The following is a 16,972-nucleotide window of genomic DNA, read 5'->3' on the forward strand; positions in this document are numbered from 1 at the left end:
GCTGAGCTCCTCCTCCGTTGGCCGCCAGAGGGGAACTGCCCTCCTGGCCTCCTGACTGGGCTTATAAGGGCCAGGCCCTGCCCCTTCCTGTCAGCTGGCTCCCCAGCGGTTGTCCTGGCAACCAGCGCCTGTTACTCTGGCTGCGCTGGTAAGTGGCAGCTGGGCCTCCACCTTCTTGCCCCTAGGGGTCTCTCTGAGCTGTTTTCTCCTCTCAGGCGCAGGGCACCTGAGTGCTCTGCGACACCTCCCCATATTTTTGGTGAATGTCCACTATTTAGTATTTCAAGCTTTTTAAAATAGGATAACAAACTGTCTTTTTGCTTAGCTGTGTCTTCTTGCCTCGCCTTCTTTTTTTTGTGTTTTTGACTGCCAGACTCATAGCGTTGCTTCATTATTGCTAAAAAAACTAACCTTGATTTTAGGCAGATTAAAAATGTCTGAAGGAGCAGAGGCCTGGGTGGGCCGTGCACCACCCAATTACATTTAATGCAGTTAATCCCAGGTTTTTATCAGGCTCTGTAAAAACGGAATTTTGAACTATTGCATACTAGTGAAAAATCATGGGCATTGTTGCAAAGTGCAGGGGAGGGTGCTTTTGTTCAGTTGGATAATTGGTCAAGCAGACAGACTTTGATTGGCAAATGATGATTTCCCTTAGTTGCTGTTATGTTATTGCCCAGACAGAGGAAAAATGGCAAAGCAAATTCTTTGCTAGACTACTTGCAAAAACCACGTTTAGAGCATCGTTTGCAGACGAAGTTTGCAGAATGCAGAAAGCCTGGACTGCAACTTGCAACGCTTATTAAGTTGTCATTTTTCAAATTTTGCTGCATTTTGTGGCCCCCTGTTGTTGGGGGGCCCCATGCCAGCGCAAGGTTTGTTTCACAGTAAATCTGCCACAGCATCCGTGTGCAACTGATAGTTCTAGCACAAATTCCCCTTTTGACCTTGTGTAAGTTGCTGACTTCCTCTGGGTTTTAACATTTTACATTCTATTTGTCTTGTCTACTTAGATCGTAGGTTCTTTGTGGCAAAGGTGATCTTTTTCTTCTGTTTATTTGCCGTGCACCATGCAAGGTGACCTAGTCACTGTTGGATCTCCTTAGGGTGGTACTACCTGTCTACATGTAGACCTACTTATGCCATAAATAGATTTATTGTAAATTCTCATACAAAGTCCCATAATATCTGACACTTTACATAGCTGATCCTGCTCTGAGATTGCTTTAAAATTTTCTCTAAGGATTCTCCAACTAAGAACATTAGGATTTAAACCCAAGCTCTATAGTGCAGGATGATTTTGTTTAAGGGGTTCAGTCAGAGCAAATGAAGAGCGGGGCAACTCTTGAACATTTCTTTTGTGTCCTTCATATTCAGTGTTCATCCCTGTGCATTATTTATTGCTTACCATTCACACCTTGCACTGAATAGTTTTTCCCTTGTTTTCTATGATACTTCCTTGTTATGTCTTATTTTGGCAAAGAAACATGCTCTCCCCCACCTCCTTTGTACTTATCGCTTTTCTATGTCTAAGGAGTGTCACACCGAGAATATTTTATATAGCGAGGTGTCAAACCATCAATTCTTTTTTTAAAATTTAGTGTCTGAATTAAGAAGTATGGAGACTAATTTCCCCTTCCCCTGCAGCCCCCCAAAGCATTCTTGGAATGAAATATGTCATAGGTTCACTTCCCATTGTCCTCAGTGGTAGCTCTAGAGTGGATGAGCAGAACATGAGGAATGCAGAGGAATTGCTTGTGACAATTTTGGTTTATGTGATGCACCCTGTGTCAGATAAGTGCTTAGTGGCAGAAGCATGAATGGGAGCCAAGGCTCCCAGGTGTCATTCATCTACACTTCCCAGGAGACCATTCTTCCTGCCGTTATAATTCCCTGCATTGTTTGTTGCATGCTTTCCAACTTCTACAACAAATGAAGGAGTGGGCTCTGTAAACAACAGCCTCTTCCCTTAACAACCTTGATTTGTCCTTCTCGTGTACTTTGAATGAGAATAAGTCCCCCTTTATGTTAGGAGGAGACTAAGGTCCCCTCTATGCCTTGCTAGTAACTAGTCAATAAATTAAGTAGCTGGTTAATTATGCAATTACCTGAAAACCAGCTACATGTACAAAGGAGCTATCACATAACAAAAAGTTCCAGTCAGCTATAAAGTTAGATCTTAAAATGTGTACCAACTTTATAGCTGTTGCTCTTGAGCTTTAAATTGCATGTCTAGCAGGGTCTCCCCTGTGGTTGGGAGCCCTGTCAACTAGTGGGCCTCACAGCTGCAGGCATGCACCAGGCCTAGCATAAAAACCCTGAACCCTAGGTATCTTGGGTTACTGGGGCCTGGGGGTTTCCTACACTCAAGCCATATCAAGGGATCATTGCAGCCACGTGGAATATATGCAGAGTGTGGCATGGCAGGAGGCATAGTAGTGTGAATTGTGAATGAGATCCCATCATGTCTTCATATGTAGAGGGGGCCCAAAGTCCCACAGAAAAATAGGATGGGGTCTTGAAATGAAAGACCATGTTGGAATGCACAAGGGAGTTGGGGCCAGTGAAGATTACAGGTGTCCAAAATCTTGAAATTTCCTAACTGTTGATTGATTGATAACCTCAACATTATCTTATCACAGCTTGGGAATATAATTTTTATAAGTTGCTTTTTTTTCTTAAGGAAACCCTCCCAAATTTCATCTCACAATGTTGACTCCCAAATGATCCATCACTTGGACTGCATATTGCCAAACTCCTAACTGTTGTTTGCAACCTATGACTCAAAACAGCTGGTACCAGACGCATGGACAATTGCCAATGTGACTGCCATATTTTAAAAAGGTTCTAGAGGGGACCCAGGAAATTGAGGGCTGGTGAATCTGACTTCTGTTCGTGGAAAACTGGTACAAACAATAATAACCAAAAAAAATTTTTTTTCAGCATATGGATGACCATGACTTACTGGGGAGGAATCAACAAGGTTTCTCAAAGGGAAAAAACATGCTCATCAGCCTGCTAAAATTCTTGAGAGTATCAAGAAGCAGGTGGATCAGTGTGATCCAGTTTTCCTAGTATATCTGGAGTTGCAAAAAGCCTTTGAAAAGGTCCTGTATTAGAGGCTGTTAATGAAGCTAGGACCTATCATAGGATTACAGGGAAGGTCCAGTTTTGAACTAGAAATTGCTTTAAAGATATAAAACAAAGAGCGAGTATAAATGGTTACTTTTCAGGATGGAAAAAAGTAAACCTGTGTTGGGACTATGGATGTTTGACACAGTCTTAAAAGATTTGGAAAAGGGGGTTAGTAGAGAGGCATCCAAACTGGAGGATCCCATAAAATTATTGAAAGTGGTAAAGACCAAGGTAGACTGTAAAGAACTACAGAAGGATCTGACCTCTATTGAGTGAATAGGCAACTAAATAGAAGATAAAATTCAAATGTAGGTAAGTGTAAAGTGGTGCACATGGGTAAAAATAACCCAAAAGATACTTTTACTATGACAGACTCTACTTTAGCTGTTACTGCACAGGAAACAGATTTGTGAGTCATTCTGGACAGTTTTCTAAAAATATCACCTCAGTGTTAAGCCACCATCAGAAAGGCAAACAAAATGTTAGGAATTACTGAGAAGGGAATTGTTAATAAAACTGAACATATCATTATGCCCCTTTAAAAATTCCTGGTGTGTCCATACCTTGAATATTGATCCCCACACTTCCAAAAGGATATAAAAGAACTCAAGAAGGTATGGAGAAGAGCAACAAGCATAATTAGTGGCATGAAGAGGCTTCCATATGAGGAAAGGCTACAGAGGCTAGGCCTATTCAGTTTAGAAAAGAGACACTGGCTGGGGATTATAGTAAGGGCTTACTACATACTAAATGGCAAAGAGCAAGTAAAAAGGGATTTATTATTCACTCTCTCTCTCTCTCAATATAAGAACTAGGGGTCACAATATGAAACTTGCAGTAAGTTTAAAATTTAAAATTAACAAAAGAAAGTTATTTTCCTAACTGCATATAATTGAAGTGTGGAACTCATTGAAACAAGATGTAGTGGAAGCTGACAGTTTAACCAAGTTTGAAAAAGGAATTGGAGAAGATTTTTGGAGGAAAGGGGCATCAGTAACTATTGAGTATGGGAGTTAGGGGTACAGCCTTTGAATTTGAGCTTCATAGACCCTAAATCCTGCAGGTTGCAAGTGGCAGAGGAACAGTGGAAAAATACCTGGTCATATGCTGTCCCCTTTCACTTTGGGCATCCAAGCTCTGCCATTATGTGACACAGGAGACTGGGAAGATGGATCTACAGTTTGATCCGGTAAATGGCAGTTCTTATGTTTTTATGAAATCGTGGGAGTTTTGCTGTGAACTTCAGAATAGAGCTGTGACTTGGCATTCCTTGATGGTTCTTTGCAGAGACAATGAAGAAGAATAATTCTGCTTTAAAAGTTTACATTATTACATCACATTTGGGTCACAATAAGATGGCAAATAATTTATGATTATTTTGATCATGCACTTCTTTCTTTAAGTTCTTTAATTAGGAAACAAAAAGACCCAAGATGTGGTTGAGGAAACCTAAGTCCCCAAGTTCACTGTGCCCTGGCAGATATGTTGAGTGCAGACATAAAGCAGCACACTGCACTTTCTCTTAGGGTCAGTCCTTCAGCCCTCACTTCGACAGGATCCCGCCATTATAATGCATTTACAGATTAGAAAGGAAAGCAAAGTGTAGTGAGCTCAGGCTTTTCAGGGTTGGACAACCTCACCTGAGCCTCCTCTCATTTGTATAATAATAAAATAATAATAATATTAATAAAATAATCATTAGTAAATAAAGTCTCCCACTTGGAGACTTGTTGTTTAATGTGGAGAAGTGTGTTAAAAAAAAAGGATCGGTAGAGAATGACTAATAGCCTTGGTAGAGATGCAGACTTTGTTGGCATGGTTGTATGCCTTTTTTTGTACCTGTGAACATCTTAATTAAGAAGAAAGTGATTAGAATAACGATTTCTCAAGATGATAAACTCTTATGCCCCAGTCAGCCCTTCTGCAGTATGTTGAGCCAGGTGGAAGTGGCCCTGCACTGGCAGGCTGACCTCCTAAGCCCTTGCCAGCTGGGGCTGCTCCAACTCATCTCAATATGCTGCAGACCCAGGTAAATGTGTAAATCTGGTGCTCATGAGCAATATACTCAGGCGCAATATGTGCTGGAATTTATTGCTGTGCATTTGTATATATGCATAGGTGTGCCCAGAGAGAGGTTAACATCCGTAAGTATTGAAAGAACTAAAAGGAAACTAGGCACATGATAAAAGATAAAACTGAACTGGAACATAGTGCAGAGCCCTAGTCTGTCTATTGCGCTGCAAGCAGAACTTCCATTGAGACCAATCAGTGATCCACATATGATTGATACAGCCCTGCTACGGCTTACAAATCTCCCAAATGTCTGGTCCTGTAATAAAAGAAAGTAAGTGTGTTCCAAGGCACTGATCTACAATCATTGTCCAGCAGCAGAGTGCTGAAAGCAGTGGCCAGCAGTTACAAAGCTTTTCCTCGCTCTGTGACTATTGTCTGAGTGAAGAAGAAATAAACCTTTACAAACACCAACCTTCCTTTCTCCTCCTGCTCAAGTCCACTTGTCTTCTGTGTCATTTGGCTGAAGTAGGTAGTTCACAAACTATATGTTAGTGGAGGGGAAATGACAGGGGTGTGTCCAGCTTCATGAAGTGCCTTTAGTACGTCACGGGAAGAACGATGTAAGAGAAACAAGAGGCTCTGCAAAGTTAAACAAACAATTGCTTGATGCGCTCACAGATTGCAGAGGAAGTGATAATAACTGATAAAGTCAATGTCTGAAGGAACAGGGGACCCTCTTGCATATTGTGAAAGATATCATTGCCACCCAGATACAAACCATAGTAAAGGCAGTTGTGTAGCATGGAGCAATATGAGCTGACTTTGGATACCTGGAAAACAAGCTGCCTACTACAGAACTGCATCAGCCAGGAGATTAATTCCATCAACCTCTCTCCTGTGCAATAGAAAACATCTTACCAAGAAGGAAGAAAAAATGTAACCCTTAGCTTGCCATCAGACAACTTGGAAGTAAACAGAATGCTTGAACTTTTTTTTGAGTCTAATTTGCATAAAATAACCATTTCCACCCAGGGGAACATATAACATCTATTTATTCTCTTGTGCAGTAGGAAGTTTCATTTCCACCTGGGAGAAATGTTACAATCTGTGCATTCTCCTTTGCCTGAAGAAGGGCACGTGAGCCCAAAAGCTTGAAAATAAAGAATTTTTTTTTGCAACTGTTTAGTTGGTCTAATAAAAGATACCACCTCTGCCAAGAGTTCTTATTTCTTGCCTGTAGACCAACATGGTAAAAGCCTGCATCCATGGTCTGCACACAGGAACTTTAAAAAAAATATTTCAGTTAGAGATGCCTTTTTAACCAAAATAGTTAAATCAGTTAAAGCCCCTAATTTGGTCATTTTTATAATGGTGTCAGAGTGGCTCATATGGGGAGAATGAGCTATGTTGGGATAAGTGTGTTTATAGCAATACAATCACATGCACAGCAAAATTTAAGCTTTAAACTAAGCCCGCTGGGGGATGGAGGGACTACTGCCACTGCTGGCCCATGAGCAACCCTTGCCAAGCCAGCAGGCCAAGTTACAGGGAGCCCACTGCTCCCTCAGCCCTGGAATGATCTGTAGGCACAGCAAGGGCCCCGAAAGGGACACTTGCTTGCCTGTACACAAATGCCAGGAGCTTGGGGAAGAAACAGGAAGAACTTGATTTCCTGCCTAACACAAATAATTATGATGTCATAGGGATAACGGAGACCTGGTGAGACTCCACCCATGACTGGGCCACAGGTATAGATGGCTATACCCTATACAGGAGAGATTGAGTGGACAAAAGGGGTGGGGGTGGAGCTCTTTATGTCAAGGAAAGCTATACATCTCTGAAAGCTGCCATTGGTGCCCAGGGTGGATGACTGGAGACCCTCTGGGTTAAAATCCATGGGGAACATGGCACAGGGGAGACAATGGTGGGAGTCTACTACAGAGCTCCTACCATGGATCAAGAGCTTGACCAGGAGTTTGCCAGGGAATTGGATGAGGCTGCATGCTCCCAGTGCATGGTTGTCATGGGAGACTTCAACTACCCAGTCATCTCATGGGAACAGCCCTTAGCCAAATCCGAGTGGTCGCAAAGCTTTCTCTTGTGTGTGGATGAGCTCTATCTGATGCAAGAAGTTGATGGGCCGCTGAGAGGTAAAGTGCTGCTTGACCTGGTACTGGCAATGAGGGATGAGCTAATCAGTGACCTAATGATTGAAGGGAAGCTGGGTGACAGTGACCACAAGCTGACCACCTTCACCATCCACTGTAAAGCTGGCAAGTCAGTCAGCAATACAGAAGTTCTCCACTTCAGGAAAGCTGACTTTGACAAGCTCAGGAGGCTTGTCAGTGAAGCCCTAAAGGACCATAACTCAAAGGGGAGGGGAGTTCAGGATGAGTGGTTGCTTCTCAAAGGAGTAATCCTGGATGCACAAGCTAAGGTTATTCCGTCTAGAAGGAAAGGCAGCAAAAGGTCACAGCAGTCCCCTTGGCTCTCCAGGAAACTAGTGGACCTCCTGCATCTAAAAAGAAAGACCCACAAAGGATGGAAGACTGGATCCACCTCCAAGGAGGAATACTCTGCACTGGTCGAGACCTGCAAGGAGTGAACCAGGAAAGCCAAGGCTGCAATGGAACTCCAACTAGCCGCAAGTATCAAGGACAATAAAAAGTCCTTTTTTAGATACGTGGGGAGCTGAAGGAAAACCAAGGGCAACATTGGATCCTTGCTTAACCAGATGGGACAACTGACAACTGACACCCAGGAAAAAGCCAATTTGCTAAATGGGTACTTTGCATCGGTTTTTCACCAGTCCCATGGGATGCCCATGCCGATTACAGGACAGGGAGGCCCGTGTGAGGGAGATTCCTTACCCTCCATCAATGCTGACCTCGTGAAGGAACATCTTGAGAGACAGAATACCTTTAAGTCAGCCGGCCCTGACAGTTTACACCCCAGGGTACTCAAGGAGTTAGCAAACATCATAGCTCAGCCCCTGGCATGGATATTCGAGAACTCCTGGTGCTCTGGTGAAGTGCCCAAAAATTGGAAGAAGGCCAATGTGGTGCCTATCTTCAAGAAAGGGAGGAAAATGGATCCAGCAAGCTACAAGCCCATCAGCCTGATTTCTATCCTGGGGAAAGTCTTAGAAAAGATTATCAGAGAGGCCATTTCTAACAGACTGGCTGATGGCAACATCCTGAGGGATAGCCAGCATGGGTTTGTTGCAGGTAGGTCTTGTTTGACCGATCTTATTTCCTTTTATGGCCAGGTGACGTATCGCCTGGACAGGGGAGAAGAGATTGATGTCATATATCTTTACTTTAAAAAAGTCTTTGATATGGTATCCCATGATCACCTTTTAGCAAAATTGGCTAACTGAGGCCTTGGCCTCACCACGATCCACTGGCTGGGGAATTGGCTGTGTGGTTGGACCGAAAGGGTGGTGGTTGATGGAAGTCAATCGTTGTGGTGCGCTGTGACCAGTGGGATCTCTCAAGACTCTGTCGTTGGGCCTATACTATTTAACATCTTCATTAATGATGTGGACATTGGAGTTAGAAGCAGACTGGCCAAGTTTGCCAATGACAACAAATTCTGGGGTAAAGCATCCACACCTGAGGACAGGAGGGTGATCCAGGCATACCTTGACAGGCTCATGAAATGGGTGGATGAGAACCTTATGGTGTTTAACACTGATGAATGCAAAGTTCTCCACCTTGGGAGGAAAAACCTGCAGCATCCTTATAGGCTCAGCAGTGCTACACTAGCTAGCACTATGGACAAAAGGGACTTGGGGGTCATGGTTGACCACAATAGAACATGAGTCTTCAATGTGATGCTGCGGCTAGTAAAGCGAGCAAAATGCTGGCTTGCATCCATAGATGCTTCTCAAGCAAATCCTGGGATGTCAATCTCCCATTGTACTTGGCCTTGGTGAGGTCGCAGCTGGAGTACTGCATCCAGTTTTGGGCCCCACAATTCAAAAAGGATGTGAGGATGTGGAAAAGCTTGAGAGAGTCCAGAGGAGAGCCACACGCATGATCAAAGATCAGGAAACCAGACCTTATGATGAGAGGCTGAGAGCCATGGGAGTCTTCAGCCTGGAAAAGTGCAGGCTCAGGGGTGATCTGGTGGCCACCTATAAATTTATCAGGGTTGTTCACCAGGATCTGGGGGATTGTCTGTTCACCAGAGCACCCCAAGGGATGACAAGGTCGATTGACCACAAAGTCCTCCATGACTGTTTCAGGCTGGACATAAGGAAGAACTTTTTTACTGTCTGAGCCCCCAGGGTTTGGAATAGACTGCCGCTGGAGGTGGTTCAAGCACCTACTTTGAACACTTTCAAGAGACATTTGGATGTTTATCTTGCTGGGATCCTTTGATCCCTGCTGACTTCCTGCCCCTGGGACAGGGGGCTGGCCTCAATGATCTTCTGGGGTCCCTTCCAGCCCTAGTGTCTATGAATCTATGAGTCTATGAAAATGAGCTGGTGGTGATTGGGGATGCAGGTATACATACCCATACCCTATCATTCAGTTTTGGGTTATACAGCTGCAATTGAGCTTGGTAACTAACATCTGCAGCAACTGAACAAGCTCCAGAAATTCAGTCCCAGCTGTCTGCTTTTCAGGCAACCTTATATTCCATATGGCTAGTCTGTGAATCTTCATGGCTATTGCTATGTGTGCTAGCTAGATTAAAGCTAACATGGTAGGCTCTGGAGCGGTGAGAGACGCGCGGGTGAAGCCCGCTGCGCCCCCACTCCCCTGAAGCCCCCAGACACCCCCTCAGCAGCCGCCGAGCCCCCTGCCAACCCCCAGCACAGCCGGAGGTAAGTGGGCTCGTGGTGGGAAGGGGTTAACTCCTTGCTTGCTGGGAGGAGGCCGCTGCCTGGTGCCGGGCCGGGTCAAGCCCCTGCCCAGGCCCCTACTTGGCCCAGCCCCCCAGGGAGCCCCTCGACCGGAGCCGGGCGAACAGGCTGCGTAAACAGGCGCTTGAGTTAGCGCGGAGTTCGTGCAGGAGAGGGCGTGGGAGGGCACGAGACCCTGCCTGCGACCCCCCAGTCATAGCCAGCCCCAGCTGTAGCCAGCCTACCAGAGGCATGACATGGATGGGCATGCGGCACACCCCTCGGGTCCCCTCGGGCTCTGCGGCCCCTCCACTGGGCACCTCGGAGACGGCCACCCAGACGGAGCCCATGGTTCCGGGCTCCACACAGACGGAGCCCCTGGCTCTTGGCTGCGGGGGCTGCCTGTCCCTTTTTCAGGCTCTGGGGCCCGGGAGCACGGCCCCCTCCTCTTGCGGGGTCTGCTCCCTGCTTGGGTCTCTGGCGCGCCAGCTGGAGGAGCTCCAGGCCACAGTCCAGAGACTGCGTGCCATCAGGGACTGTGAGCAGGAGATAGACTCCTACTGCCAGGCCCTTCTCCCCCGGGAGCCGCAGGGGAGAGCTGCGTCTCCCTCCACGACTAAGGAGGACTCTGGGACCTCCCTCTCTGCCCAGTCAGGGACATGGACCAAGGTGGTCAAGGGCCCCAAGGCCCGCCACACCAAGGCCCCTGCCCCGCCGGAGCTTAGCAACAGGTTCGCACCTCTTGCAGCCCCAGCAGAGCCCACGCAGTTGCTGGCTCCCGCAGGCAACCCAGGCTCGACCGCAGCTACTGGCCCTGCTCTCCCCAAGACAAAGCATAAGATGTTTGTTGTGGGAGACTCCATCCTGCGAGGCACTGAGGGGGCAATCTGCCGCCCCGAACCCTTAGCCCAGGAAGTCTGCTGCTTCCTGGGGGCCCGCATCCGAGACATTGCGGAGAGGATCCCGCAGCTCCTCCGGCCTACAGACCACTACCCCATGCTCCTGATTCATGTGGGCACCAATGACACGGCTCGGAGCACCCCCAGCCAGGTCTTGAGGCGCTACAGGGAGTTGGGAGCGGGGCTTAGGGGTCTGGGAGCTCAGGTGGTGTTTTCATCGATCCTCCCAGTCTCGGGCTATGGGCTGAGGAGGGAGAGGAGGATCCATGCGGTGAACCAAAGACTGCGGCGCTGGTGTTATCGGGAAGGCTTTGGCTTCCATGACCACAGCCTGCTCTTTGGAGAGAGAGGCAGCGAGCTGCTGGGAAGAGATGGCCTCCACCTCTCTCCCCTGGGGAGGAGGCTCTTCTCAGCCAGGCTGGCTGACCTGCTCCACCGGGCTTTAAACTAAGCCTGCTGGAGGATGGGGGCACTACTGCCCCTGCTGGCCCGCTGAACGGCCCTTGCAAAGCCAGCGGACCAAGGCACTTAAAGGGGCACTTAAGGGAGCCCACCCCTGCCCCAGCCCTGGCACAATCTGTGGGCAAGGCAAGAGCCCCCAAGGGCACACTTGCCTGCCTGTACACTAATGCCAGGAGCCTGGGCAACAAGCAGGACGAGCTCGTCCTCCTGCTCAGTGCAAAGAAATATGATGTCATTGGGATAACGGAGACCTGGTGGGACTCCACCCATGACTGGACCACGGGTATAGAGGGCTATACTCTGTACAGGAGGGATCGTGTTGACAAAAGGGGCGGGGGTGTAGCTCTCTATGTGAAGGAAAGCTACATGTCCCTGCAAGCTGATGTTGGCGACCGGCATGGACAGCTAGAGACCCTCTGGGTAAAAATTCGTGGGGAATTCGGCACAGGGGACACAACGGTGGGAGTCTACTACAGACCTCCCACTCAAAGTCCCGAGCTTGACCAGGAGTTCGCCCGGGAACTGACTGAGGCCGCTTGCTCCAGAACCTTGGTTGTCATGGGTGACTTCAATTACCCGGACATCTCGTGGGAAGATCACTCAGCTAAATCTGAGCGGGCGCAAAGCTTTCTCTTGTGCGTGGATGACCTCTACCTGACTCAAGAAGTCTATGGGCCAATGAGAGGCAAAGCGCTGCTTGACCTGGTACTGGCTACGGGGGACGACCTAATTGGCGACCTAGTGACTGATGGGAAGTTGGGTGACAGCGATCACGAGCTGATCACCTTCACCATCCACCGTAAAGCTGGCAAGTCAGTCAGCAACACAGAAGTCCTTGACTTCAGAAAACCCAACTTTGATAAGCTCAAGAGGCTTGTCAGTCAGGCCCTCAGGGACCACGACCACAGGGAATTGGGAGTTCAAGAAGAGTGGTTGCTTCTCAAGGAAGCGATCCTCAGTGCACAAGCTAAATCTATTCCAACACGGAGGAAAGGCAGCAAGAAGGCACAGTAGCCCCCCTGGCTCTCCAGAGACCTAGGGGACCTACTGTGGCTAAAAAGGAAAGCCTACAAAGGATGGAGGACGGGATTCACCTCCAAGGAGGATTACTCCGCGCTGGTCCGGTCCTGCAGGGAGCAAACCAGGAAAGCCAAGGCTGCAACTGAACTCCAACTAGCTTCAGGCATCAAGGACAACAAAAAGTCCTTTTTCAGATACGTGGGGAGCCGGAGGAAAAGCAAGGGCAATGTTGGACACCTGCTAAACCAGATGGGGCAACTGACAACTGACGTCCAGGAAAAAGCCAACCTATTAAATAGGTACTTTGCGTCAGTCTTTCATCAGTCACACGGGATGCCCATGCCTGCTATGGGACAGGGAAATCTGGGTGAGGGGGATCCCCTACCCTCCATCAATGCTGACCTCGTGAAGGAACACCTTGAGAAGCTGGATACCTTCAAGTCAGCTGGCCCTGACAACCTGCACCCCAGGGTACTCAAGGAGCTGGCGAGCGTCATAGCCCAGCCCCTGGCACGGATCTTTGAAAACTCCTGGCGCTCTGGTGTAGTGCCCGAAGACTGGAAGAAGGCCAATGTGGTGCCGATCTTCAAGAAAGGGAGGAGACTGGATCCGGCTAACTACAGGCCCATTAGCCTGACTTCTATCCTGAGGAAGATCTTAGAAAAGTTTATTAAGGAGGCCATCCTTGAGGGACTGGCCCAGGCTAACATTCTAAGGGACAGCCAGCACGGGCTTGTTGCGGGTTGGTCTTGTTTGACCAATCTCATTTCCTTCTATGACCAGGTGACCTATCACCTGGACAAGGGAGAAGAGATTGATGTCATATATCTTGACTTCAAAAAAGCTTTTGATCTGGTATCCCATGATCACCTCTAGGCCAAACTGCCCAGTTGTGGCTTTGGCTCCACCACGATCCGCTGGCTGGGAAATTGGCTTCGTGGTCAGACCCAGAGGGTTGTGATTGATGGCAGTCACTCATCGTGGTGCCCTGTGACCAGTGGGGTCCCTCAAGCCTCTGTCCTGGGACCCATCCTGTTCAACATATTCATTAACGATGTGGACATTGGAGTCAGGAGTGGACTGGCCAAGTTCGTCGATGACACCAAACTTTGGGGCAAAGCATCCACGCCAGAAGATAGGCGGGTGATCCAGGCTGACCTGGACAAGCTCAGCAAATGGGCAGACGAGAACCTCATGGTGTTTAACAGCGAAAAATGCAAGGTTCTCCACCTTGGGAGGAAAAACCTGCAGCACCCTTATAGGCTTGGCAGTGCTACGTTGGTTAGCACTACAGAAGAAAAAGACTTGGGGGTCATCATTGACCACAAGATGAACATGAGCCTGCAATGCGATGCTGCGGCTAGTAAAGCGACCAAAATGCTGGCGTGCATCCATAGATGCTTCTCGAGCAAATCCCGGGACGTCATTCTCCCCTTGTACTCGGCCTTAGTGAGGCTGCAGCTGGAGTACTGCATCCAGTTTTGGGCTCCACAATTCAAAAAGGATGTGGAGAAGCTTGAGAGAGTCCAGAGGAGAGCCACGCGCATGATCAGAGGTCAGGAAAACAGATCTTACGATGACAGGCTGAGAGCCATGGGACTCTTTAGCCTGGAAAAGCGCAGGCTCAGAGGTGATCTGATGGCCACCTACAAGTTTATCAGGGGTGACCACCAGGATCTGGGGGAACATCTGTTCACCAGAGCGCCCCATGGGATGACGAGGTCGAACGGTCACAAACTCCTGCAAGACCGTTTCAGGCTGGACATAAGGAAGAATTTCTTTACTGTCCGAGCCCCCAAGGTCTGGAACAGTCTGCCAGCGGAGGTGGTTCAAGCGCCTACATTGAACACCTTCAAGAGTAAATTGGATGCTTATCTTGCTGGGATCCTATGACCCCAGCTGACTTCCTGCCCTTTGGGCAGGGGGCTGGACTCGATGATCTCCCGAGGTCCCTTCCAGCCCTAATGTCTATGAAATCTATGAAATCTATGAACATGGCTAATGGCTATCTATGCCGCAAGCACATCATCAGTTTCCTGTGTATACATAACATAAGGGGCTGTGCAATTTTTTTGAGTTTCAGACCAGCAGAAGTGAAGCAGCACACAAGCTGTATAAACAAATCCCAGAAGGAAACAAATATCTTGAATCGGAAAGCATCATTTTTCTAATATTATAAAATATTGCTACTGTTTCTTGTTTGTATAGCAGCACAGCTGTCTGGATTTCTCATATATTAGGTGCTACTATAATATAGAGAAACTCCCTTACAATCTATCACAAAAGGCATTTGTAAACGTTTTTCGCCCTTAATAAGGTACAGCTAATGTTCCAAAAATTGGCAGGTGGGTGGGACATTGAGTTCCCAGGCCCAGAATCAAGTAAAGCACTAGACAAAATACTTAGCTTTAAGAAGGGCTTGGACTTGGTTTCCCACATGGGCTGAAAACTTATTAAAGTTGGTAGGATTTGAAGTTAAGCATATGCCTAGTGGCCTGCCTGATTTGGAGTGACAGCTTATTTTCATGTCAAGTTCCATGTTTATTTTTTTATTACTTTTATTTTAGCACTCCTGGGAGGAGCTCATCTGCTGCAGAGCACCACAACAATGTATAGAGAAACAGGTAAGAGGCTTTCTGTTATAATATATTGCAGTTTGTAGCAAAAGCTTTTGTTTTAAATTTTCTATGTAAAGTCACAAAAATCAAGTGATACTACTTCCTTGTTTCACTGAAGTTTCAAGGTTTGGAGAGCTGCACAGTGTAAGAGCTTGACTCTTCTGACACAAAGGCTCCCTTACAACTTTTTAGCAGCATAAAGGAGACTTCGCACAAGCTTAATTGTCTTTTGTACCACTTTAAGAACCCTTTAAGCCCCTAGGACAGAATAAAAGTGACACATAATAAAGATTCAGCCCCAGAGACAGCTCCGTATCTATCTTGACAGCAGGGTGACCAATTGTTTGTAAATTTACAGAGAGTGTAAAAAAGCACCCTAAATGCCTCTGTCCATAAAGATGTGTAAAAAACATTTTCCCTTTTGTGAAAAAATGGAGCTGCCACAGCTTTAAGCTTTGCTCAATAGCTGGAGCAGCATGGAAAGACAGAGGAAGCCCATGAGCACCACCTGCTGTCTGAGTGGGAGCACAGAACTCTGCACACATGGAGCTCCTGGGAAGATTTGGGGGCTTCTGGGAGCCTGCTAAACCCCTCTCTCCTCTGTTGTTGTGGGCTGGCTCTGGCTCCCTTTGCCCATCCTCTGCATCTAGCAGCTGAAGGTACAGGTAGGGAGGTGGTGGGGTCAGGACTTAGAGCAGAGAGGTAGTGGGTGGGGTCAAAGCCAAGAACAGGGGAGCAAGTCTAGCAGGGGTATAGCTGGTGGGTGGGTGCAGCATTATGCAGGGTGCACTCAGGGGTGTCAGGGTGTTGGGGAGTAGAGGACTGCTGTGGTGGGTGCAACAGGGTGTAAAATCACTGCTGTAGTCACCTGGGGGGGGCAATCCAAGTATATTTTTTGACTGAGTAAAACATGTCAATAAAAGTTTATCTGGCAGTCAGAACTGTACAGATGGTCAGCAAAAAATAATTTATTTGGTTGGCAACCCTGCTTACAACCAAAATGACAAAGTGATTTAACCATAGCAGTAAGATCAGTTTAACCAATCAGTTTGCAGGTCACAACAAATTAAATCCTGTTTCATTTTACATGCCTTAATGACACATATGTAGCAGTGGAACTGCAGTTTTTGGTACTTACACCCAGTTTGCCATTCAGACTTGCCTTCCTAAATCTATTGAGCATGCCCAAGAGGATTGTTCTCTGACCAGGCAGTTGCACAACAAAATAGAATTACTCAGGTATGCACATAAGTTCCAAAATTTTAGTTGGACAAAAATGGAGGCAGAGGGCTCTCTTACCTGTTAACTTAGTAGCTTAGTGGTTAGGATAGTTGCCTGGGGAGTAGGAGACCAAGATGTTAAGCCTCACCCCATCCAGAGGGCCTTGAACATACACTCCCTGTTTCCCAGCAAAATGGTTTAACAGCTGGATGCTGACACCCCTCTTCAGCACTTCTTTTGAAGCTAACCACTGGGTAGCTAAGAGAGGGTCACATGGGAATAGGAGGAAGAATAAAAGCCAGAAGGTATCAGTGGCTCATTGAGAGGTATGCTACCATGGAATGGAGAGGACCCTAAATTCCAGCATTTTCCTCCAATGATGCAGCAGCTCTGCCTCTCCAATGCTGTTTATCCAATGAGCATTAAATACAATGTCAATTGTGTCATTCTCATGCAATGTCCTGTAAGCAGATATAACTTCTCAGTACAGAACTGCCAGGCTTCCTCTAGGACTACTAGGAAGAACACGACAGGAAATAACATATCTGTGGATCTTTGGTAAAAATGTACAAACCAAATTTGTGTATTACTTGCTGATTGATTATTGTCTTTGTAGTCCTGATAAGTACACTAATTGCACTCTATCAGTTTAGTCTCTGCATTCCTCCTTAGTGATTAACTCTCATTAGAGACAATAAATAATGAACAGTTTGTCACGGCCATAAAGGAGATTTCTTTGACATATTCTTCTA

At 47.0% G+C, this 16,972-nt stretch overlaps 1 long non-coding RNA gene across 1 annotated transcript in view; it reads left to right on the top strand.

The window, feature by feature from the left end:
* LOC149858423 (uncharacterized) overlaps nt 1–15,289 on the top strand; it is a 71,099-nt gene extending 55,810 nt beyond the window's left edge. The window contains exon 3 of the long non-coding RNA XR_016443971.1: nt 14,949–15,289. This is a non-coding gene — a long non-coding RNA (uncharacterized LOC149858423). The remainder of the gene's footprint in view (nt 1–14,948) is intronic.
* Nucleotides 15,290–16,972: the final 1,683 nt, after the last annotated feature.

This window comes from Crocodylus siamensis, chromosome 8 (genome assembly GCF_052110815.1).
Source record: "Crocodylus siamensis isolate JL-2025a chromosome 8, ASM5211081v1, whole genome shotgun sequence".
Classification (NCBI taxonomy): Eukaryota; Metazoa; Chordata; order Crocodylia; family Crocodylidae; genus Crocodylus; species Crocodylus siamensis.